Below are 24,408 nucleotides of genomic sequence, written 5' to 3'. Positions count from 1 at the left end.
ATCAGGGACATTTCCAATATGATAGCTGTGGGAAGTAGCTCTTGCACAGAGCAGTTGGAGCTGAGGATGGACTGACTGTGGAGTATCCACGTCTTAGGTGGTGCGTTTAGTGACTGGTCACACTACAGGTACAGACAAAAAGATGGATGACCACTAGGAAGGGCAGTAAGTGCAGTTAAGGATGATAGGAGCCCTAAAATCTCTCAAAAAGGGTCACCACTTTGAGTATTGCTGTGTGGGATGAACCTCAGAGTAAGTCAGCAACAGGAGCAAGTTTGTGCCTCTGTGCTTGGTTCTGATGCAGAGCAGAAGAGGGAGACATAGTTAACAGGGTTGTCACAGAATGCCACATTCCTCTGAATATCTTCATGTTTCGATGTATCAGTGACGAATAAAGATAATGTTAGTGCTTTGATGGGTAGGGCCGAGAAGGATACAGACGGCCAGTGTCACTATGCCTCGGTTGCCAACAGAGCAAGCCGCCCGTTCACCAATCCTAACCCGCGCATCTTTGGAACGTAGGAGGAAACGGAAGCACCCTCATGCTCACGGGGAGAATGTACAAACTCACTGGCACTGGTACAAGATCACTGGCACTGCTACGTTATGGTGCTGCCCCTGCTAAAGATCCTGCAGATGCTGGAATAGATATTGTGATAGCCATTGGGTTCTCCGCTCCACTGAATGGAGCAGTCAGGGTGTGAGCTTTGGTTTTATCAGAGCTCCCTTTGTCCTCACTCTCGGTGTATTGGCCAGGATCGTGTGCTCGGTCTCTGGAATGGGACGGAAGCACGATCAACGGTCAAGGTGAGTGCACTGCTCCGTAAAGCACGACTGGAGGTTCACTCTTCATTCTGGGGGATGTAATCTGTGCTGTGGTACTGAGAGAGTGCAGCATTATCAGGCTCCTGCTTTTGAATGCAAGTTTAACACACAAAATGCTGAAGGAACTCAGCCGGTCAGGCAGCATCTATGGAGGGAATAAGAAGCTGACATTTCAGGCCAAGACTCTTCATCAGGACTGGAAAGGAAGGGTGAGGAAGCCAGAATAAAAAGACAGGGGGAGGGGGAGGATTACACGTTGGCAGGTGATAGGTGAGGCCAGGTGGTGGGTGGGGAGGGGTGAAGTAAGAAGCAGGGAGGCAATAGGTGGAGAAGGTAAAGGGCTGAAAGGAAAGGGGATCTGATAGGAGAGGACAGTGGACCATGGGAGAAAGGGAAGGAGGAGAGGCAGCTGAGGAAAAGGGAAGGGGTAAGAGGGGAGCCAGAACGGGAGAATGAAAAAGGGAGAAGGGGGAGAGGGAGAAATTACTGGAAGTTAGAGAAATTGACATTCTTGCTTTCAGGTTGGAGGCTACTCAGACGGAATAGAAGACGTTACTCCTCCAGTCTCAGAGTGGCCTCATCATGGAGTCCATGAACCGACATTTCAGAATGGGAATGGAGAGTGGAATTAAAATGGGTGGCCACCGGAAAATCCTGCCTCACAAACCAGAGAAAATCTGCAGATGCCAGAAGCACGTACGAAATGTTGGAGGAACTCAGCAGGCCAGGCAGCACCTATGGAAGAGAATACAGTTGACGTTTCGGGCTGAGACCCTTCAGCAGGACTGGTGAAGAAGCAATCGCCCTGAAACGTTGACTGTACTCTTTTCCATAGATGCTGCCTGGCCTGCTGAGTTCCTCCAGCATTGTGTGTGTGCTTCGAGGAAATCCTGCCTGTTGTGGCAGAAAGAGCAAAGTTGTTTGACAAAGCAATCCCCAGTCTCCGTTGGGTCTCACCGATGCAGAGGAGGGTGCATTGGGACCACCGGATACAGTCGATAACTCTGACAGTTTAAGCCATTGTTCTCTCAGGTAACCACCACTTCCAAGGGTCACTGCCAGTGCACTGGCCTCAGTCACATCAATCATCAGGACATTATAAAGCAGTTGCTGGTGGGAGCTTGGTGTGTAAAAAGGGACTGCTGGCTTCCCAATACACAGCAGTGACCTCAGTTCAAAAGCACTTCACTGGCCGCAGTCTGATTTGGGATATCTTGAAAGCCTGCAGAGAAACACAAGCCATTCTTAAGCGGTGTTTGCAGGTAAAGCTGGGATTCAGGCACACCTCTCAGAAATAGTATTCTCGATATAAAGACAAATCAATGTACCACTCCCCACATCTTCGCCCTTCCCCCAGGCTCCTGCCAGAGCCTTAAATGTTTAGCTTGTTGCCCAACGGATGGGGCACCCCGTCTATACAGTTCTCCACCATTGTATGTGGCACATTGAATGCAGTTAATGAAGCACTCCTCTTTTTCTGACTCTTTGCATAGAAAAATTCCTGCACACACCCATCCACAGGGCAGGTTACAGCCTTCCTTCCACCTGTCATACAACACAAGGCCTAAAACAACTAAATCCACTCCTCAAAACCAAAGCTGCTTCACTGTTAATTATGGGCGTCAGTAATGGAGCCTGATGCAATCCTGCCGTTTTGTCTTTGGCTGGCTCGACAAGGCTCATTCCGAAGCAATTTAGGGATTTCCACAAACAGGAAACCGGAATTTAACTCAGCAGGTGAACTGACCTTTGGATCTTCAGAAGGTTCCACCCTCTTACTTTTGAGGAAGTAAAGCAGCTTCAAAAGCATTAAACATTTCTCTGCTTTAATGGCTGCACCAGACCAGCAAGTTAACAGCATAGGTTCCTCATTTTCCCTATTGCAGCAACTAGCAAGCTCACCCCTTCAAAGCCATGAAAGCACATTCTATCATAACTTCCAAAGGGTCAAAAATATGAAGGAAAAATCTGTAATATTATAAGATCACAAGATATAGGAACAGATTTAGGTCACACAGCTCATAGAGTTTGGTCCATCTTCTATCATGGCCGATTTATTACCCCAGTTTCCTGTATTCTCACCGTAACCTTTGATGCCCATAATAATCAAGAACATATCAACCTCCGCTTAAATTATACCCAATGACTTGGCCTCCACGGCCACCTGTGGGAACAAATTCCACAGATTTACCCCCCTTTGAAGGAATTCCTCTTCATCTATGTTCTAAAGTGATATCCTTGTATTCTGCGTTGATGCCCTCTGGTCCTAGACTCTCCCACTGTAGGAAACATCCTCTCCATGAACACGCTATCTCGGCCTTTCAATATTCTATAGATTTGTATGAGGAGATTTCTCCCCCCCCACCACCATTCTTCTGAACTCCATCAAAGGCACAAAGCCATTAAGTGCACCTCATACATTAACCCTTTCATTCCCAGGATCATTCTCATCAACCTCCTCTGGACACTCTCCAAAGCCACACTTTCTTTCTTAGGCAAGGGCTTAAAATTGGTCACTATACTCCAAGTGCAGTCTTTTAAGAGACTCCTGGATGGATACACGGAGCTTAGTAGAGGGCTATGGGTAAGCCTAGGTAGTTCTAACGCAAGGACATGTTCAGCACAGCTTTATGAGCTGAAGGGCATGTATTGTGCGGTAGGTTTTCTATTTTTCTATTGGTCCAGCATTACATATAAAGCCTTAGAATTACATCCTTGCTTTTATAATTAGTCCTCTCAAAATTAATGCTAACATCCTTGCCACTGACTCGACCTTTAGGGAGTCCAAGTCCCTTTGCACCTCTGATTTCTGAATTTGTTCCCCATTTAGAAAATAGTCTATGCCTTTATTCCTTCTACCAGAGTACATGACATACACTTCCCTGCGCTCCTTTGCCCATTCTCCTAATGCACTTCCTTCCACAAACTCCCTGCTTCGTCAACATGACCTACATCCCCACCTATCTGTAAAGTAAGCCAACTTGTCACAAAATAGTTGAAGAGAGACAAATTAAGTAATTCTTTCAGAGAATTTACAGAGGCGTACTGGAGCCAAATAGCCTCCCGTTTGCCTCTATAATTATGTGTTCTGACACGAACGTTACCACAGGGACAAAGGTGGAGTAGCGATATAAAAGGAAACTGTCTCAGCAAAACAGGTGATGTTGCTGCCGCTGACCCGAGAAGAGCTTTCTCAGCGCTGAGAAAGTACAGACGACGTGCTGATACATGTCACCAGCCACAGGACTGCAGTACGACTCTGATGACAGGCGTGGATAATGTGAACAGCTGCAATGAATTACACAGGTGCCCAAAGTCAGCTTCTCCGTCAGCCGGCGCTTTCCGCCCTCAGCTCCCTGGTATTGGTGCTTGCTATTATTGTCACAGGTACCGCGATACGGTGAAAAACTGGTCCCGTACACTGTTTATACAGATCGCATCATTGCACACTGCACTGAGGGAGAATAAGGTAGATCAATAAAAAGGCAGAATAAATTGTAAAGGCTGCTGAAAAAGTGCAGTGCAGATAAACGATAAAGTGCAAAGATCATAACGAGTTAGATCATGAGGTAAGGAGTCCTTCTTGTGGTACAAGAGGTTCGTTCAAGGGTCTGGTAACTGTTTTGCCACGGTGATGCTGCGGGCAAATAGGCCTGATTTATAGCAATTACATGGTGGCTGTTTCTGAGACAACCACGAGCCTTGCAGTAAGAAAGGAATCAATTGCCAGCAGATTTTAGTGAACATGTCCAGAATAGGGGGAGCTCCATAGAACCGTAGAACATTACAGCACAGAAACAGGCTCTTCAGCCCTTCTTGGCTGTGCCGAACCATTTTTCTGCCTAGTCCCACTGACCTGCACCTGGACCATATCCCTCCATACCCCTCACATCCATGAACCTGTCCAACTTTTTCTTAAATGTTAAAAGTGAGCCCGCATTTACCACTTCATCTGGCAGCTCATTCCACACTCCCACCACTCCCTGTGTGAAGAAGCTCCCCCCGATATTCCCTTTAAACTTTTCCCCCTTCACCCTTAACCCATGTCCTCTGGTTTTTTTTCTCCGCTAGCCTCAGTGGGAAAAGCCTGCTTGCATTCACTCTATCTATACCCATCATAATTTTATACACCTCTATCAAATCTCCCGTCACCTCCGCAAATTTTATCACGCTCAAACCTCTGCCTTTACCTTGGTGTGAGTTGACGGAGGACCCACATAAAGAATGTTACAATTAACGGCCATTAAGTGAATCACATCTGGGTCCGCGCAGAGCAATTCTTTGAATTCCTTAGAATGATATTTGTGGTAATATAACCTTATGTGTTGTTTGTGAGTTATTTGTACTGTGTTCTATACTTTGGCATGGAGGAACGTCGTTTAGCTTGGTGGTTAAATTGTCAGGAGGCTTGACCCGAGCACAAAGCAGCAGAGATGCCTTAGCAGTGAATGATAACTTTAATAATAACAAGCCACAAGGGGCCACAAACACCTTTACGCCCGCTTTGAAAGGGAGAATGTGTGAATCCCTGCATCATCTGGTGACCCTGTGACCCCTGTGTCAGAGCCTGATGTCAGGACGTCTTTCAAGAAGATGCCAAGGCCTGATGATGTGGCTCACAAAGCCTGCGCCAACCAACTGGTGGGGGTATTCCAGGACACCGTCAATCTCTCACTTCAGCATTCGGAGGTTCCACCTGCTTCAAACGAGCAACAATCACACCAAGAAGAGCAGGGTGAGCTGCTTCGATGACTATCACCCAGTGGCACTCACATCTACCGTGATGAAGGGTTTTAAAGGTTAGCTATGGCCAGAATCAACTCCTGCCTAAACAAGGATCTGGACCTGCTGCAGTTCGCCTGTTGCCACACTGGGTCAACAGTGGATTCGATCTCACTCGGTCCTGGATCACCTGGACAATGGCAATATCATCATCAGGCTGTTGTTAATTGATTACAGCTCAGCATTCAATACTATCATATCCTCAGTTCTAATCAACAAACTCCATCGGAAATAACATCTCCTCCTTATAACCATATAACAATTACAGCACGGAAACAGGCCATCTCGGCCCTTCTTGTCCATTTTGAACGCTTAATCTCACCAAGTCCCACTGACCCGCACTCAGCCCATAACCCTCCATTCCTTTCCTGTCCATATACCTATCCAATTTTATTTTAAATGACAATATTGAACCTGCCTCTACCACTTCTACTGGAAGCTCATTCCACACAGCTACCACTCTCTGAGTAAAGAAGTTCCCCCTCGTGTTACACTAAACTTTTGCCCCCTAACTCTCAACTCATGTCCTCTTGTTTGAATCTCCCCTACTCTCAGTGGAAAAAGCCTACCCATGTCAACTCTATCTATCCCCCTCATAATTTTAAATACCTCTATCAAGTCCCCCCTCAACCTTCTAAGCTCCAAAGAATGAAGACCTAACTTGTTCAACCTTTCTCTGTAACTTAGGTACTGAAACCCAGGTAACATTCTAGTCAATCTTCTCTGTACTCTCTCTATTTTGATGACATCTTTCCTGTAATTTGGTGACCAGAACTGTACACAATACTCCAAATTCGGCCTTACCAATGTCTTGTATAATTTCAACATTACATTCCAACTCCTATACTCAATAATCTGATTTATAAAGGCCAGCACACCAAAAGCTTTCTTCACCACCCTATCCATATGAGATTCCACCTTCAGGGAACTACGCACCATTATTCCTAGATCACTCTGTTCTACTGCATTCTTCAATGCCCTACCATTTACCATGTATGTCCTATTTTGATTAGTCCTACCAAAATGTAGCACCTCACACTTATCAGCATTAAACTCCATCTGCTATCTTTCAGCCCACTCTTCTAAATGGCCTAAATCTCTCTGCAAGCTTTGAAAACCTACTTCATTATCCACAACGCCACCTATCTTAGTATCATCTGCATACTTACTAATCCAATTTACCACCCCATCATCCAGATCATTAATGTATATGACAAACAACATCTGACCCAGTACAGATCCCTGAGGCACACCTCTAGTCACCAGCCTCCAACCTGACAAACAGTTATCCACCACTACTCTCTGGCATCTCCCATCCAGCCACTGTTGAATCCATTTTACTACTTCAATATTAATACCTAACGATTGAACCTTCCTAACTAACCTTCTGTGTGGAACCTTATCAAAGGCCTTACTGAAGTCCATATAGACAACATCTACTGCTTTACCCTCATCAACTTTCCTAGTAACCTCTTCAAAAAATTCAATAAGATTTGTCAAACATGACCTTCCATGCACAAATCCATGCTGACAGTCAACTCTGACGCACCTCAACGATTCATGCTTAACCCACTGCACTACTCTCTCTACACCCACAACAGTGTGGCTAGGCACTGCTGAAACCTCATCTATAAACGCTGATGATGCAACTATTGTTGGCAGAGTTTCAGGTGGTGATGAGGAGACCTACAGAAGCGAGATAGATCAGCTAGTTGAGTAGTATTGCAACAACAACTTTGCACTTAGCATCAGTAAGGCCAATGGATTGATCATGGACTCCAGGAAGGGTCAGTTGAGGAATATACACTAGTCCTCACTGAGGGATCAGAAGTGGAAAACATGAGCAGTTTCAAGTTCCTGGGTGTCAATTCTCTGGTGATCTATCCTAGACTCGACATGCAATTGCAATTACAAATAAGGCATGTCAGCGGCGATATTTCCTTAGGAGTTTGAGGATAATTGGTATGTCACCAAAGACACTGAGATTTCTGCAGATGTACTGTGGAGAGCATCGGGACTGGTTGTATCTAGTATGGAGGGGCCGCTGCACGGGATTGTAAAAAGCCGCAGAAACTTGTAAACTCTGTCAGCTCTGTCAAGAGTACCAGCCTCCCCAGCATCCAGCATTCAAAAGGCGATGCCTCAAAATGGTAGCTTACATCATTAAGGACCCCCATCACTCAGGACATGCCCTCTTCTCATTGCTATTATCACAGAGGATGTCCAGGAGCCTGAAGACACACACTCAACATTTCAGGGACAGCTTCTTCTTCTCTGCCGTCATACTGATCCTATTTCTAAATGGACAATGAACCCATGAACACTAGCTCAGCATTTTCCCCTTTCTTTTGCACCACTAATGTAATTTAATTTTCTTTCTTTATACATACTTTGTATTGTCATTTATAGTTTTTATTATTATGGGTATATTTCAATGCACTGCTGCTGTGAAACAACAAATTTTACAACATTTGCTGGTGATATTAAACCTGATTCTGATTCTGAAAACAAGAGAGAACCACTATTAACCACAACAAGGCAGAAAGGTAACTGAAGGCTAAGAGAAACTGGTTGAAGCTTTCTGGTCAATGGGTGAACAAGGACAATGGGTTTAAATAGGCTGCCGGAGAAAATGAGTGAGTTGAGTTGAGTTTCCAAATGAGTTGGAAATGAGTGGCAGGTGACCCCCTGTTAGCTGGGTTGAGCTGACTTAGACCAGACATTTCACTGGGAAAACCAGACGGCAAGTCTTGTCACATTTGTAAACATGCTATATTAGCACCAGAAGCATGTTGCCATTTGCGGGCTACCCCCAGCACATCCTCGGACTGTGTCAGCCACTGACATGTTTCACTGTACACTCAGTGGCCACTTTATTAGGTAACTCCTGTATCTAAATAAGTGACCATTGACTGCTTTTCATGTTCTTCTGCTGTTGTAGTCCATCCACTTCAAGGTTCAATGTGCTGTGCATTCAGAGATGCTCCGTAATGTGTGGTTATTGGAGTTACTGTTGCCTTCCTTCAGCTTGGACCAGTCTGGCCTTTCTCCACTGCTGTCTCGCATCAACATTTTCACCCACAGAACTGCCACTCTCTGGATGTTTTACTTTTTGGTTTTCACACCATTCTCTGTAAACTCTAGAGACTGTGTAAATGAAAATCCCAGGAGATCAGCAGTTTCTGAGATGGTCAAACCACCCTGTCTGGCACCAACAAAGTCAAAGTCACTTGGATCACATTTCTTCCCCATTCTGACGTTTGGTCTGAACAGCCAAACCTCTTGACTATGTCTGCTTGCTTTTGTGCACTGAATTGCTGCCATGCCACTGGCTGATTAAATATTTCTGTTCATGATCAGGTGCCAGAGTGTACCTAAAAAAGTGGCCACTAAATGTATTTCTGTGTTCTGACACGAACGTTACCACAGGGACAAAGGTGGAGTAGCGATATAAAAGGAAACTGTCTCAGCAAAACAGGCGATGTTGCTGCCGCTGACCCGAGAAGAGCTTTCTCAGCGTTGAGAAAGTACAGACGACGTGCTGATACATGTCACCAGCCACAGGACTGCAGTATGACTCTGATGACAGGCGTGGATAATGTGAACAGCTGCAATGAATTACACAGGTGCCCAAAGTCAGCTTCTCCGTCAGCCGGCGCTTTCCGCCCTCAGCTCCCTGGTATTGGTGCTTGTTATTATTGTCACAGGTACCGCGATACGGTGAAAAACTGGTCCTGTACGCTGTTTATACAGATCACATCATTGCACACTGCACTAAGGGAGAATAAGGTAGATCAATAAAAAGGCAGAATAAATTGTAAAGGCTGCTGAAAAAGTGCAGTGCAGATAAATGATAAAGTGCAAAGATCATAACGAGTTAGATCATGAGGTAAGGAGTCCTTCTTGTGGTACAAGAGGTTCGTTCAAGGGTCTGATAACTGTTTTGCCATGGTGATGCTGCGGGCAAATAGACCTGATTTATAGCAATTACATGGTGGCTGTCTCTGAGACAACCACGAGCCTTGCAGTAAGACGGGAGTAAATAGCCAGCAGATTTCAGCAGAGAGTTCCACAAATTTCATCAGGCTCATCAGCAGCCTTTACCCTGGTGTGAGCTGACAAAGCACACACGTCAGCAATGTTGTAATTAATGGACACCAGTGAATCACCACATGTGTCCATAAGACACAGGAGCAGAAGTAGGCCATTCAGCCCATCGAGTCCACTCCACTATTCCATCATGGGTGATCCTACTCAACCCCATACACCTGCCTTTTTGCTATATCCTTTGATGCCCTGACCAATCAGGAAACCATCTGAAATATACCCATGGGCTTGGCCTCCACCGCAGTCTGTGGCAGAGCATTCCACAGATTCACTACTCCCCGGCTAAAAATATTCCTCCATACCTCTGTTCCAAAAGGTTGCCACTCAGTTTTGAGGCTGTGCCCTCTAGTTCTGGGTACCCCCCACCATAGAAAACATCCTCTCCACAACCACCCTATCTGGTCCTTTCAACGTTCGGTAGGTTTCAATGAGATCCCCACGCATTCTTCTAAATTCCAGGGAGTTCAGGCCCAAAGCTGTCAACCGCTCCTCATATGTTAACCCCGTCATTCTGGAAATCATCCTCGTGAACCTCCTCCGGACTCCCTCCAAAGACAATGCTGTACATCCTTTCTGAGAAAAGGGACCCAAAACTGCTGACAATACTCCAAGTGCGGCCTGACCAGTGTCTTAAAAAGCCTCAGCATTGTCTCCTTGCTTTTATATTCTATTCCCCTTGAAATGAATACCAACATTGCATTTGCCTTCATTACCACAGACTCACAGACTCAACCTTCTGGGAGTGTTGCACAAGGATTTCTAAGTCCCTCCGCACCTCTGATGTTTGAACCTTCTCCCCATTTAGTTAGTAGTCTGCATTATTGTTCCTTTTACCAAAAAGGATGCATTTGTCATACATTTTCCAACACTGCATTCCATCTGCCGCTTTTTTGCCCACTTTTCCAATTTGTCTCAGTCCTGCTACAAACGCGTTGCTTCCTCAGCACCACCTACCCTTCCACCCATCTTCATATCATCCACAAACTTTGTCACAAAGTCATCAATTCCATTATCCAAACGGTGAGAAGTAGCGGTCCCAGTACCTGAGGAACGCCACCAGTCACAGACAGCCAACCAGAAAAGGCCCCTTTTAATTCCACTCACTGCCTCCTGGATGTCAGCCAGTCCTCTAACAGTGCCAGTATCTTTCCTCTAACGCCATAGGATTTTAGAAACATAGACAACCTACAGCACAATACAGGCCCTTCGACCCACAAAGTTGTGTCGAACACGTCCCTGCCTTAGAAATTACTAGGCTTACCTATAGCCCTCTATTTTTCTAAGCACCATGTACCTATCCAAAAGTCTTTTGAAAGACCCTATCGTAGCCGCCTCCACCACCGTTGCCAGCAGCCCATTCCACACACTCACCACTCTGAATAAAAAACTTACCCCTGACATCTCCTCTGTACTTACTCTCAAGCACCTTAAACCTGTATCCTCTTGTGACCATCATTTCCGCCCTGGGAAAAAGCCTCTGACTATCCACACGATCAATACCTCTCATCATCTTATACACCTCTATCAGGCCACCTCTCATCCTCTGTCGCTTCAAGGTGAAAAGGCCGAGTTCACTCAACCTATTCTCATAAGGCATGCTCCCCAATCCAGGCAACATCCTTGTGAATCTCCACTGCACCATTTCTATGGTTTCCACATCCTTCCTGTAGTGAGATGACCAGAACTGAGCACAGTACTCCAAGTGAGGTCTGACCAGGGTCCTATTAGCTGCAACATTATCTCTCAGCTCCAAAATTCAATTCCACAATTGATGAATGCCAACACACCGTATGCCTTCTTAACCACAGAGTCAACCTGCGCAGCTGCTTTGAGTGTCCTATGGACTTGGACCCCAAGATCCCCCTGATCCTCCACACTGCCAAGAGTCTTAGCATTAATGGTATATTCTGCCATCATATTTGACCCACCAAAATGAACCACTTCACACTTATCTGGGTTGAACTCCATTTGCCACTTCTCAGCTCAGTTTTGCATCCTATCAATGTCCCACTGTAACCTCTGACAGCCCTCCACACTATCCACAACACCTCCAACTTTTGTGTCATCAGCAAACTTACTAACCCATCCTTCTACTTCCTCATTCAGGTCATTTATAAAAATCACAAAAAGTAGGGTTCCCAGAACAGATCCCTGAGGCACACCACTGGTGGCCGACCTCCATGCAGAATATGACCTGTCTACAACCACTCTTTGCCTTCAGTCAGCAAACCATTTCTGGATCCACAAAGCAATGGATCCCATGCATCCTTACTTTCTCAATAAGCCTTGCATGGGGTGCCTTGTCAAACGCCTTGCTGAAATCCATATACACTACATCTACTGCTCTACCTTCATCAATGTGTTTTGTCACATCCTCCAAAAATTCAATCAGGCTCATTAGGCATGACCTGCCTTTGACAAAGCCATGCTGACTATTCCTAATCATATTACACTTCTCCAAATGTTCATAAATCCTGCCTCTCAGGATCTTCTCCATCAACTTACCAACCACCGAAGTAAGACTCACTAGTCTATAATTTTCTGGGCTATCTCTACTCCCTTTCTTGAATAAAGGAACAACATCCTCAAACCTCCAATCCTCCAGAACCTCTCCTGTCCCCATTGGTGATACAAAGATCATCGAAAGAGGCTCAGCAATCTCCTCCCTTGCCTCCCACATTAGCCTGGGGTACATCTCATCCGGTCCCAGCGACTTATCCAACTTGGTGCTTTCCAAAAGTTCCAGCAAATCCTCTTTCTTAACATGTACATGCTCAAGATTTTCAGTCCATTGCAAGCCATCACTACAATCACTAAGATCCTTTTCCATAGGGAATACTGAAGTAAAGTATTCATTAAGTACCTCTGCTATTTCCTCCGGTTCCATACACACTTCCACTGTCACACTTGATATGTCCTATTCTTTCATGACTTTTCCTCTTGCCCTTCACATACTTGTAAAATGCCTTGGGGTCTTCCTTAATCCTGTCCGCCAAGGCCTTCTCATGGCCCCTTCTGGCTCTCCTAATTTCCTTCTTAAGCTCCTTCCTGTTAGCCTTATAATCTTCTAGATCTCTAATATTATCTAGCTCTCTGAACCTTCTGTAAGCTTTTCTTTTCTTCTTGACTAGATTTATTACAGCCTTTGTACACCACGGTTCCTGTACCCTACCATAACTTCCCTGTCTCATTGGAATGTACCTGTGCAAAACTCCACATAAATATCCCCTGAACATTTGCCACATTTCTTCCATACTTTTCCCTGAGAACATCTGTTCCCAATTTAAGCTTCCAAGTTCCTGCCTGATAGTCTCATAATTCCCCTTACTCCAATTAAACACTTTTATCTTGTTAAGCACCCTCATATATGGCACCTTATCAAATGCCTTCTGAAAATCAAAGTAACTGATTTCCACTGTCTCTCCTTTTCCTACCCTGCCTGTTACTTCCTCGAAGAACTCTAACAGATTTGTCAGGCAAGATTTCCCCTTACAGAAACCATGCTGAAACCAACTTATTTTATCATTAGTCACCAAGTACTCCAAAACGTTATCCTTTATAATAGAATCCAGCACTTTCCCAACCACTGAGATTAGGTTAACTGGTCTATAATTTCCATTCTTTTGTCTTCTTAAAGAGTGGAGTGACATTTGCAATCTTCCTGTCCTCTGGGACCATGCCAGAATCAAGTGATTCTTGAAAGATCATGACCAATGCATCCTTTAGCTTTTCAGCAACCTCTCTCATGACTCTGGGATGTCGTCCCTCTGGTCCAGGTGACTTATCCACTTTAAGACCTTTCAGTTTCCCTGGCACCTTTTCTTTTGTAATAGCAATGGCACTCACTCCTGCTCCCTGACACTCACAGACCACAGCTAGTGTCTTCCACAGTGAAGATTGATGCAAAGTACCCATTAAGTTCATCTGCCTTTTCCTTGTCCCTCATTACTACCTCACCAGCATCATTCTCCTGTGGTCCAATGTCAACTCTCACCTCTCTTTTACTCTTTATATAACTGAAAAAACTTATAGTATCCTGCTGTATATTATTGTCTAGTTTCCCCTCGTATTTCATTTTTTTCCCTTCTTATAGCTTTTTAGTTGCCTTTTGTTGGATTTTAAAAGCTTCCCAATCATCCAACTTCCTACTTACCTTTGCTACCTCACATGCCCCTGCCTTGGCCTCTATGCAGTCCTTAACCTCCCTTGTCAGCCACAGTTGCCTACCCCTGCCATTTGAGAACTTCTTCTGTGGGGCATATCTATCCTGCCCTGTGGACTATTCTCAGAAACTTCAGCCATCACTTCTGCTGTTATCCTGCCAGTATCTTCCTCCAATTCACCTGGGCAAGCTCCTCTCTCTTGCCTCTGCAATTCCCTTTATTCTACTGCAATACTGATACTTCTGACATGCTTTTCTCTCTCAAACTGCAGTATGAATTTATTATGATCACTGTCTCCTAAGGGTTCCTTTATATTAAGCTCCCCAATAAGATCTGGATTATTACACAACTCCCAGTTTAAGATTTTTCCCAAGTAGGCTCAAGCACAAGCTGTTCTAAAAAACTCTCAAATGCATTCAACAAATTCCCCCTCTTTTGCCATCCAACATCAACCTTACTTTCCCAATCCGCTTGCATATTGAAGACCCCCAATGCAATTGTGACATTACCCTTCTTACATGCCTTTTCCAGCTCCACGTGCAATCTCAACCCCACATCTTGGCTACTATTTGGAGGCCTATAAATGATTCCCATAATGGTTTTTTACCCTTGTAGTTTCTTAAAAAGGTTCAACATTCTCTGACCCTATGTCATCGCTTGCTAAAGATGTAATTCCATCTCTTACCATCAGAGCTACACCACCGCCTCTGCCTTGCTGCCTGTCCTTTCAATACAAAGTATATCCTTTGATGTTAATTTCCCAACTATGGCTTTCTTTCAGCCACAACTCAATGTTGCCCACAGCATTATACCCACCAATTTCTAATTGCACCTCGAGTTCATCCACCTTATTCTGAATGCTACGTGCATTTAAATGCAGCACCTTCAGTCCTGCATTCTTCGCCTTTTAGAATTTTGCCTCTGTGGTATAATTTAACTCTTTACTCTGCCTGCATTTGTACCCAATCCTTCCTTACATTCATGTTACATCTATCATCTACGTGTAAACCTGCTGGCTCATCCTCAGCTCTATCAGACTGGTTCCCATCCCCCTGCCATATCAGTTTAAACCACTCCCGACAGCTCTAGTAAATCTGCCCACAAGAATATTGATCCCCCTCAGATTCAAGCGCAACCTGTCCCTTTTGTACGGGTCCCACCTGCCCCAGAAGAGGTCCAGGTCATCTTAGTCACTGTTTGAATTCTTTAGCATGATCACCTGTGATCCTTCTGTGTTTGCATCCTAGGAAGTTCCTTTCACTGGGCAAATCAGACCGCAAGTGTGGCCGTGACTGTGGCATGCTATATTGGCGCCAGAAGCACAGTGACACTTGACCCTGGTACACTCCACAGACTGTGGTGGTCATTGACACAAAGCAGCACAATTCTCAGCAATTTTCGATGTTTCGATGCGGCAAATGATACTGATCTCTTTCACCTTTGGCATTCGGGGCATGAATGACTGACCAACCCCCCACGTGCTAGTAACGTCAGGAAAAGGAGCTGAGACTGTGCAAATATGGCAAGTGGCTACTGGTTAACCATCAGCTGCTCTGGCTACAGCTTTGTCACCAAGTTCAAATGAGCTATCCCTAAGGTGACATTCTGGCAAATGCCCCGCATAGAGTAGTACCAGGCTGTACATTCCCGTCACTTCAAATCCCTGGTGAATCAGCTTCATTTGAAAAGTTTTTCCTTATACAATATTTTTTAAAATTTCATTTTTATTTTGTTGAGTGATAAATCGTAGAGTGGGCCCTTTGGGCCCTTCGAGACATGCCAACCCAGCAACCCTTAGCAACCCTAACCTAATCACGGGACGATTTACAATGACCTGGAGTATTGCGTTCAGTTTTGGTCTCCAAATTTGAGGAAGGACATTCTTGCTATTGACGGAGTGTAGCGTAAGTTCACGATCTTAATTCCCAGGATGGCAGGACTGTCATATGTTGAAATTTTGGAGCGACTGGGCTTGTATATACTGGAATTTAGAAGGATGAGCGGGCATCTGATTGAAACATATAAGATTATTAAGGGATTGGACACGCTAGAGGCAGGAAACATGTTCCCGATGTTGGGGGAGTCCAGAACCAGAGGCCACTGTTTAAGAACAAGGGGTTGGCCATTTAGAACGGAATTCAGGAAAAACGTTTTTACCCAGTGAGTTGTGGATCTATGGAATGCTCTGCCTCAGAAGGCAGTGGAGGTCAATTCTCTGGATACTTTCAAGAAAGAGTTAGATAGAGCTCTTAAAGATAGCAAAGTCAAGGGATATGGGGAGAAGGCAGGAACGGGGTACTGATTGTGGATGATCAGCCATGATCACATTGAATGGCCTACTCCTGCACCTATTGTCTATTGACCGATTAACCTTCCCGGTACATCTTCGGACTGTGGGAGGTGACCAGTACACCCAGGAGAAAACCACAGGGAGAACGTACGGAGACTCTTACAGTCGGCGCCAGAATTGAACTCTGAACTCCAGAGAATCCCGAGCTGTAATGCTAACTGCTACGCTGGGGTTCTACAGCTTTAGAACAGAAATGAGGAAGAATTTCTTTATCCAGAGGGTAGAGTATCTATGGAATTCATTGTCACCGGCTGTGGGTTTTGGGTATATTTAAATGGTTGATAGGTTCTTGATTAGTAAAAGATTATGGGGAGAAGATAGGAGAATGGGGTTGAGAGGGATAATAAATCAGCCATGATGGACTGGTGGAGCTAATTCTGCTCCTATGTCCTATGGTCTTATAGTTTTATGGCTTTGGGGTAAGTGCTTTATAACCAATCAAGTATTTTTGCAGTCTCATTGTTCTTATCATATACATGGACATCAAGGATCATCTTTATTCATCATTTACATTTCCATGTATTACAAACTTGTTGTGGTGTGTTTGTGTGACATACAGCAAAAATCATTCAACAGTCATAAAGAATTATATAAAAATAGTGCTGGAAATAAGGATATAAAATAAAATGTGCATACATTCATATATACCGGCATGCATTTACAATGTAAAAAGCACTTTAAAAAATGCTTTAAAGTGTTCACAGTGCAGTGATGGGGGTAGTAGAGGTGGGTGGGTGGGTAACTAGAATGGTTGATCAGATTAACTGTCCCGGGGAAGAAACTTTTAAGATGGCACAAAGTTTTTGTTATAATAACCTGTTAGTGCTCTCCAGCAGGTTATAAGTGAGAGAAAACTGCCCCTCCCTTTTCAAAATAGTACTGTGAGATCTTTACATCCATTTGAAAGTGAAGATAGGGCTTAGCTTAATACTTCATTTTAAAGATGACATCGCCTACTGTGGGTCCCTCCCTCCGACCCTGAAGGGAGGGTTAGACCACATCACCATCGTTGGCACATCTTACTCAATTTCTGTTAGGATAAAGTCCCCTCTTCCAAGAGATCGATGTACCCAGAGTTCTGTGGTATCCATTTTAGTGGTATTTGAATTAAATTTCTGTGTCATGAATGAAGAGTACCAATGGAATAAGTTCTCTATATCCTTGTGACATAAAGAGACAGCATTTCTCCCCTATCAGTTCTAGTTACCTCACAGAGCAATCCCCATTTCCCACCAATTCTACATTTCCTCACCTTCTCAACAACTCCAACCCCTCCGCCTACACTCACTACCAGCCCACATACAAAATGCTGAAGACCTGGGCCCGAAACATCGACTGGGCATTTCTCCCCACAGTTCATCCTGCATTGCGCGTGTGTGTGTGTTGCTCCCGGTTTCCAGTGTCTGCAGAATCTCTTGAATCTACCGTGCTTGGGACAAGATTGGAAAGCAGAGCACCCAGTCACAAGCAGAAGGTGCCCTTCTCCAGTCAAAGACAAATTCACTGGAAACATCACAGAAATGAGTTAGACGCCTTCTATTCTGACTGGACTCGCAAGGCAGCACTGTAATGTTAAATGTTGCGTTTTTTCTGGTGACAAATTGTAGCTGCAAATGTAAATGGTTGTTCGTACAATCTTAACACAACCCAGCTGAAAATCTTCACTTCTCAGCGATACAACTGCTCAATGTCAGCTTCACACAACGTCACCTTTGTCATTCTGATATAATCACAAATACAACTTTACAGCAAAGTGCATTGTCAATAGAAATAATGCAAATTCAGACCTTGAGCAATCTCCACCTGCCATGTTGAATTCTGTAATCATTACATTTTAGACCTTCAAACCCACACCTGATATCTGTAAGAAGGTTGCACCCAGCTCCTCCCCTGTGAAGTTTGCCCTGTCAAGATCAAGATAAGTTGCAGAAGCTTGTAAAATTTGTCAGCTCTTCCACGGTTACCAGTCTCCATTGTACCCAAGACATCTACAAGGAGCTGTGCCTTAGGAAGGCAGCATCCATCATTAAGGATCCCCACTACCCAGTACGTGCCCTGTCACCAGTTCAGAGGTGTATTCCCATGCAGGGCAGTTGTTTGGTTGAGGAAGTTCTGCTTCTTGCCCCTCCGCACCATCACACTCTCTCATCAATCAACTTAAATCTGTCTCCTACAATTCTTAATCCTCCTGACATTTGCAAAAGAATCCCTACTGTCTAAGCTTCTTGCACTGGAATCATTAACCGCCACGTGGTTTTGCAAATGATCATTAAAGATTGAAGTGCTAAATGAAAAATAATTGGCAGCACCATGGGGAATAGGAGTGCCTCATTTGGAAAGAGTTTTTGGAAAGCCAGCACTGAGAAGGTGGATCAAATGGCAATATTCCGTAAGTAAATTATTAATGTTCCATCAGTGTAAAAGCACAAACTTGGGTCAGCTTGCAAATGATCTAAATGAGAAAAGATCAGGCAGATGGTTAAAGTGCCAAAGAGAACTCTAATCAGTCAGACATACACAAAGGTCAAGCATAAATATTGTCCTTTGGTGGCCAATGACCTCAGCAAAGAAAGCCATATTTGCTTATAAGAGTTTGGGTTATTTGAAAGACAAACTTTCACCAATTTAAAGCAGATTTAGTTTTTGCAATCTCAGTGCCTGATTCAAATTGAGAAATTAGTTGAATTTGGCCGTCACATTTTATGAGGTAAACTGACGACACTTCTTTAGTAATAGAACCTCTGGTATAACTAATTAGTCATTGTTAGTACGGTCCCATGTACACCAACTATCTCAGGATTTTCAAAAAAAAGGTCAAAACCTTCATTCTGAACATACACTGAGTGGCCACTTTATTAGATACCTCCTGAACTTGCTTGTGGACCTCTGCAGCTGCAGCCCAGCCACGTCAAGGTTCAACGTGCTGTGTGTTCAGAGAAGCTCTTTCGCACACCACTGTTGTAACGTGTGGTTGAATTACTTTCACCTTCCTGTCAGCTTGAACCAGTCTGGCCATTCTCCACTGATTTTCCTCTTTAATAAGGCATTTTCACCCACAGAACTGCCACTCACTGCATGGTCCTTTTTATTTGCACCTTTCTCTGTAAACTCTATAGTGCATGGAAATCCAGGGACCACTCCATGTTGTACCTCAACATATAAATAAAATTAATGAGCAGGTGTTCAGGTGGACATAATAAACTGATCACCGAATGTATCTCAGAAAAACTTTCACTAATTTGAAGCAGATTTAGTTTATGCGGTCTCAGTGTTTGGTTCAAAATTATGAATTCGGCCCTCACAGTTAACTGAAGACTCTTCTGCAGCAGTAGAACCTCACATATGACTAATTGGCATTTGTTATTTGGATCCCATGTACATCAACAATCTCGTATTTTCCAAAAAAAAACATCTATCATTTGACTTTGAATGTACGCCAATGGTCAACGTGTTTTCCTGGAATGGTTAGTCTGCTTTCCAATCCTAACAGTTTCGAAAGAAAATAGAAATGATAGTCTTTTTTTACAGACAATGACAGTATTAACCCAGCCAGAAGGTCATGCTGCAGTATTTTATGAAATAAAGCATTGTTAACACTAGGGTCTGTTTACCTGCTTAATGTGATTTCGATAAATAGTTTCCCAAATGGCATGTAAAATGATCCCGATATGGTAATCTGGATTACCACGTTACATTTTCATTAGTGGAAAAGGCTTTGAAGGAACAAACCACGTCTCTTTTACTTTACTTCTTCGCTTTTCTTTCTCTGGGATATATATATGTAATTAACAGTGCACAAAGAAAGCAAACACATTGAGTTAGTGTACATGGGTTCATTGTTCCTTCAGAGATCTGATGGCGGAAGGGAAGAAGCTGTTCCTGAAATGTTGAGTGTGTGTCTTGAGGCTGCTGTACCTCTCCGTGGTGGTAGTAATGAGAAAAAAGCATGTCCTAGGACATTAGTGATGGATGCTGCCCTTTTTGAGTCTTGGCCTTTTGGAGGTACCCTCGATGAGAAGTGCTTTACGGATCCTGGAATGCAGATCCATAAATCTCTGAAAGTGCTGTCACAGGTAGATTGGGTTGCGAAGACAGCCCTTTGCATGCTGGCCTTCATAGATCAATGTATTTAGTACAGGGGTTGGGATGTTACACCGAAATTGTAGAGGACATTGATGAGGCATAACTTGGAGTATTTTGTGCGGATGTGGTCACCTTCCTACTGGAGAGGTATCAATAAGATTGAAAGAGTACGGAGGAAATTTACAGGGGTGTTGCTGGAACTTGAGAACTGGAGTTTTACAGAAAGGTTGAATAGTTAGGATTTTGTTCACTGGAGCACAGGAGAATGAGGGGAGGTTTGATAGAAGTAAATGACATTATGAGGGGTGTAGATAGGGTAAATGCATGCAGGCCTTTCTCCTTCAGGTGAGGTGAGACTAGAATTAGAGGTCATAGGGTAAAGGTGAAAGATTTGAAGGGAACCCGAAAGGGGAATTTTTCACTCAGAGGGTGGTGCCAGTGTCAGGTAATGCTCTATGGTTCCGTGACTCTAAGGGGATGAACTGCAGGTTAAAATGAAAGTTAAACAAAGGTTTGTAATGTTTACCCAGATGTGCTTCTTGTTATAAACAATCCATTAAATTTAGGATTATGCATCCATGGGTCCAAATGCTTCACCACTTTGTCCCATGTCATCATTGTGTCCCCTCATAACCACACGGGTGTATCAGCCTAGAAACTGCTTTGAAGTCCCAAGAGAGGGAACCTACAACCTACTGATGCACAGCAGAACATTGTAGCCAAGCTATGTTGGCACCAGAATGTGGTGATGCGTGGGGGCTGCTCCCCAGCACCTCCTTGGTGTGTTGGTTGTTAACACGTGATAAATACACCTGAATCTGAGTGATTGCTGCCTGTGTCTGTGCAGAATAAAGAATAGTGTATGATTCATCCAATTTTCTTTGCAGAGATTTGTTTTCTCTTGCTGTCACAGTTCTACCTTGTGTATTCAGGTAACTTAATTTATCCCTTGTTAAAGATCAGTTAAGCACTATCTTGCAAGTCTGGACAAAACTCCAGATCAGTTTTATTAATTTACTTAATTAAGTTGAACCAGGCTAGTGGTAACTGTGGGTGTGCCCCAGTACATCTAGGGAACATTGGATAACTTTATTTTTCCAATGTCATTTTAAGCCCTATCAAACTGGGCTATGACATTTGATTCATGGGTTAAAATATTTATATTGTGATACGCCACTTCAATATTTAGACAACGTTCTGGAATGGCCTGACAAGTGGGAAGTAACTCACATACCACTCATGTGCCAACACCAACAAAAGAGAGTCTAGTGTTTAGAATACTGGTAGCTCAGGTTAAGGCATTTGATATTGTGGGATTCACCCAGCTTGGCAATTAGCTTGCAGACATTTCATCGTCTATGAAGCTGACATCTTCAGTGCTCTGTTGTTGATATTTCTCACATTCATAAAGACGTTCCCATTCACTGGCCTCAGTCCTGATTGGCTATCCCTTCTCCTCACCTTTGAATTCTGTTGGCTCATGATTCTTTGGCTCTTAGAGGTTCATAGATGGGGTTTATTTCAATAAACTTATAGAGTTATCAGAGGAGAAGCACACTTCTCAAAATTCCCATGTCCGCTTTGTGTTTGCCTGCACCAGAACCTCGGCAGTGTCCCAGTTAGAGTGGTGCTCTTCTCGGTCTTCATGCACCTAGATCAACAACGGTGGATCATGTCTCCATACCTCCAGTTTGTGTTCCCGTAAACAAGTTGAGAGTTTCCATCCTATCTGGCTGACTGTTCTTGTTGCAATCTCTGCAAGTGATCTTGTACACCACATTGCTTTTGTCTGGAGTGGTGGTGTTAATCTGCTCTTGACATTCAATGGTATTACCATTGGCAAATCTTCTACCACAAATATCTCGGGGCACACTTGATCAGTGGCTCACATACACCAGCCAAATAAATACTTGGACTACAAGAGCAGCTCTGAGGTTGGAGATCCTGGTGTAACTGACTCAGCACCAGCCACTCCAAACCATTTCCACCATCTAAATGAAGCATCCTGCAGTTCGATCAGATATTCCGCTGGATGCTGGTTGGGCCAACAAAACTCAAGAAACTCAACACCATGCAGGCCAAAAGTAGCTTGACTCTCACCCAATCTAATACCTAGAATATTCAGTCCCTAAGTAACTACAACTTCATGGCTGTAATGTGCATAAGGTACCCAATATATTGTCAATGTCTACTCAATCCCCTAATCCCACAATATTTCTGAATCCCTGCACAGGCTCATACTGGAATAGTGTGTACCTTCTGCTCTTCAACATTCTTAACTGCAAGGATTGAGCCACAGTGAGGATTATTAATGTTGGAATTGCATTAAAGGAACATTGATTTTCTCTAATGCCTGTGCAGAGAACAGTCAATTTTATATTTATACAACACTCTTCTCATGATTTGGTTATTTTCCAACAGATGGGATCATACGATAGTGGTGGCCCTAAAAGGAATTAATTGGAAGTTTATTGTTATTAACAATCACTTTTATTGACTAATCTTTGATGGAATGTTCACTTTTCTTTTCAAAACCTATTGACTTCTCCAATGACCAACTGAGTAAATGTTTGGTCTATTTTTTTCTTGTTCTATTAAGCTGTAAAGACCGGGAAGTTCCGAAGTTCAACAGCCTAGTCTGCAGTGATATGCTATTCGAACACATGCCAAAGTTGTAGTCAAGCCTTGTTTCATTATCCTGGATTCCTGAAATGGAATTTTGAATTTTGTACCAAATATGTTGAGGCCAAAAGAGTAGAGTTCAATGACCTTGATTAACTGGACTTTCTGACAAACTTGGACAAGGCCATTCTGCTAGCTAGTGCCTGTATATCTGTACAACGTTTGTCAATGTTTTCAGTGAAAGGAGAAAAAATATCTTACCCATCCCACAAGATGAACAGAGTCAGATGAGAGGAATAATGCTTCTTGTTTCCGAACTTACAAAAAAACTACCAGGAATTGTTACTTTGAATTCATCCGTTTACAATACAGGGAAGTCCCTTTATAACAGAGATGAGGAGGTATTTCTTTAGCTAGAGGGTGGTGAATCTGTCGAATTGCCATAGATAGCTGCAGAGGCCAAGTCATTGTATATACTGTATTTAAAGCAGAGGTTAAGAGACTCTTGATTAGTAAGGAGGTCAAAGGTCACAGAAAGAAGCCGGGAGAATTGGGTTGAGAGGTACAACAAATCAGCCATGATAGAATGGCAGAGTAGACTCGATGGGCCAAATGGCATGATTCTGCTCTATGCCTTATTGTCTTACCAGTCACAGAAACTCATTGATTAGTTCATTGTCTAATGAGAGAAATTCAGTTTCCAGAATTATACTCTTCCAACGTATAATTTGATAATTTGACTTTAAGTTAAAGTCAAGATGCCTTTGGCACGTAGATCTTCATAAATCATAGTACTGAGTACAAGAGTTGAGAGGTTAAGTTGCATAAACGTTGGTCAGGTCAAGTTTATTGTCATTTATACCATCAAATAAGACAAAGTTTCTTCAAACCAGAGTGTGAAGGACAGTTGTATACATGACACACAAAGCACACAATAACTTACGAAAGTAAGGATGAAATCTACAGATGAATTACACAAGTGCATAAATTAAATATTGGAAGGTACAGAACAGATTAGCCAATGACACTTTGGAGGCTAGTGCCTGAGGAAAGACACTGTTTCCCATCCTTACCATTCTTGCTTTTATGTATCAGAGTTTCCTCCTGATGGTAGAAAGTCAAAGACGATGCTGGATGGACGGGTGAGTTCCTTGATAACACGAAGGACCCTACGTACACAGCACTCCTGATCAGTGTCCCCGATAGATGGTACAGACACCCCTATGATCCTCTCAGCCGTTCTCGCTGTCTTAGTAGGGATTTCCAGTCTGATGCTCAGCTGCTCCCATACTAGATGGAGATGCAACTTGTCAGGAAGATCTCTGTGGTACTCCTATAAAATGTAATTAAGATGGGAAGGGAGCCTTGCTTTTCTTAGTCTCCTTAGGAAGTGGAGATGCTGCTGTGCCTTCTAGTTCAGGGAGGTGATATTAAGGGACCAGGTAAGATCATCTGTGATGCAAACTCCCAGGAACT

The 24,408-nt window shown here is 43.6% G+C and overlaps 1 long non-coding RNA gene across 1 annotated transcript in view; it reads left to right on the top strand.

The window, feature by feature from the left end:
- The first annotated feature begins 4,891 nt into the window (after positions 1 to 4,891).
- The window catches only part of LOC132406406 (uncharacterized), a 34,339-nt gene continuing 14,822 nt past the window's right edge, over positions 4,892 to 24,408 (top strand). Inside the window, exon 1 of the long non-coding RNA XR_009516158.1 lies at positions 4,892 to 9,233. This is a non-coding gene — a long non-coding RNA (uncharacterized LOC132406406). The remainder of the gene's footprint in view (positions 9,234 to 24,408) is intronic.

This window comes from Hypanus sabinus, chromosome 16 (genome assembly GCF_030144855.1).
Source record: "Hypanus sabinus isolate sHypSab1 chromosome 16, sHypSab1.hap1, whole genome shotgun sequence".
Classification (NCBI taxonomy): Eukaryota; Metazoa; Chordata; class Chondrichthyes; order Myliobatiformes; family Dasyatidae; genus Hypanus; species Hypanus sabinus.
Note: the sequence above shows the minus strand (reverse complement) of the source record. Positions and strands in the feature narration are given on the sequence as shown.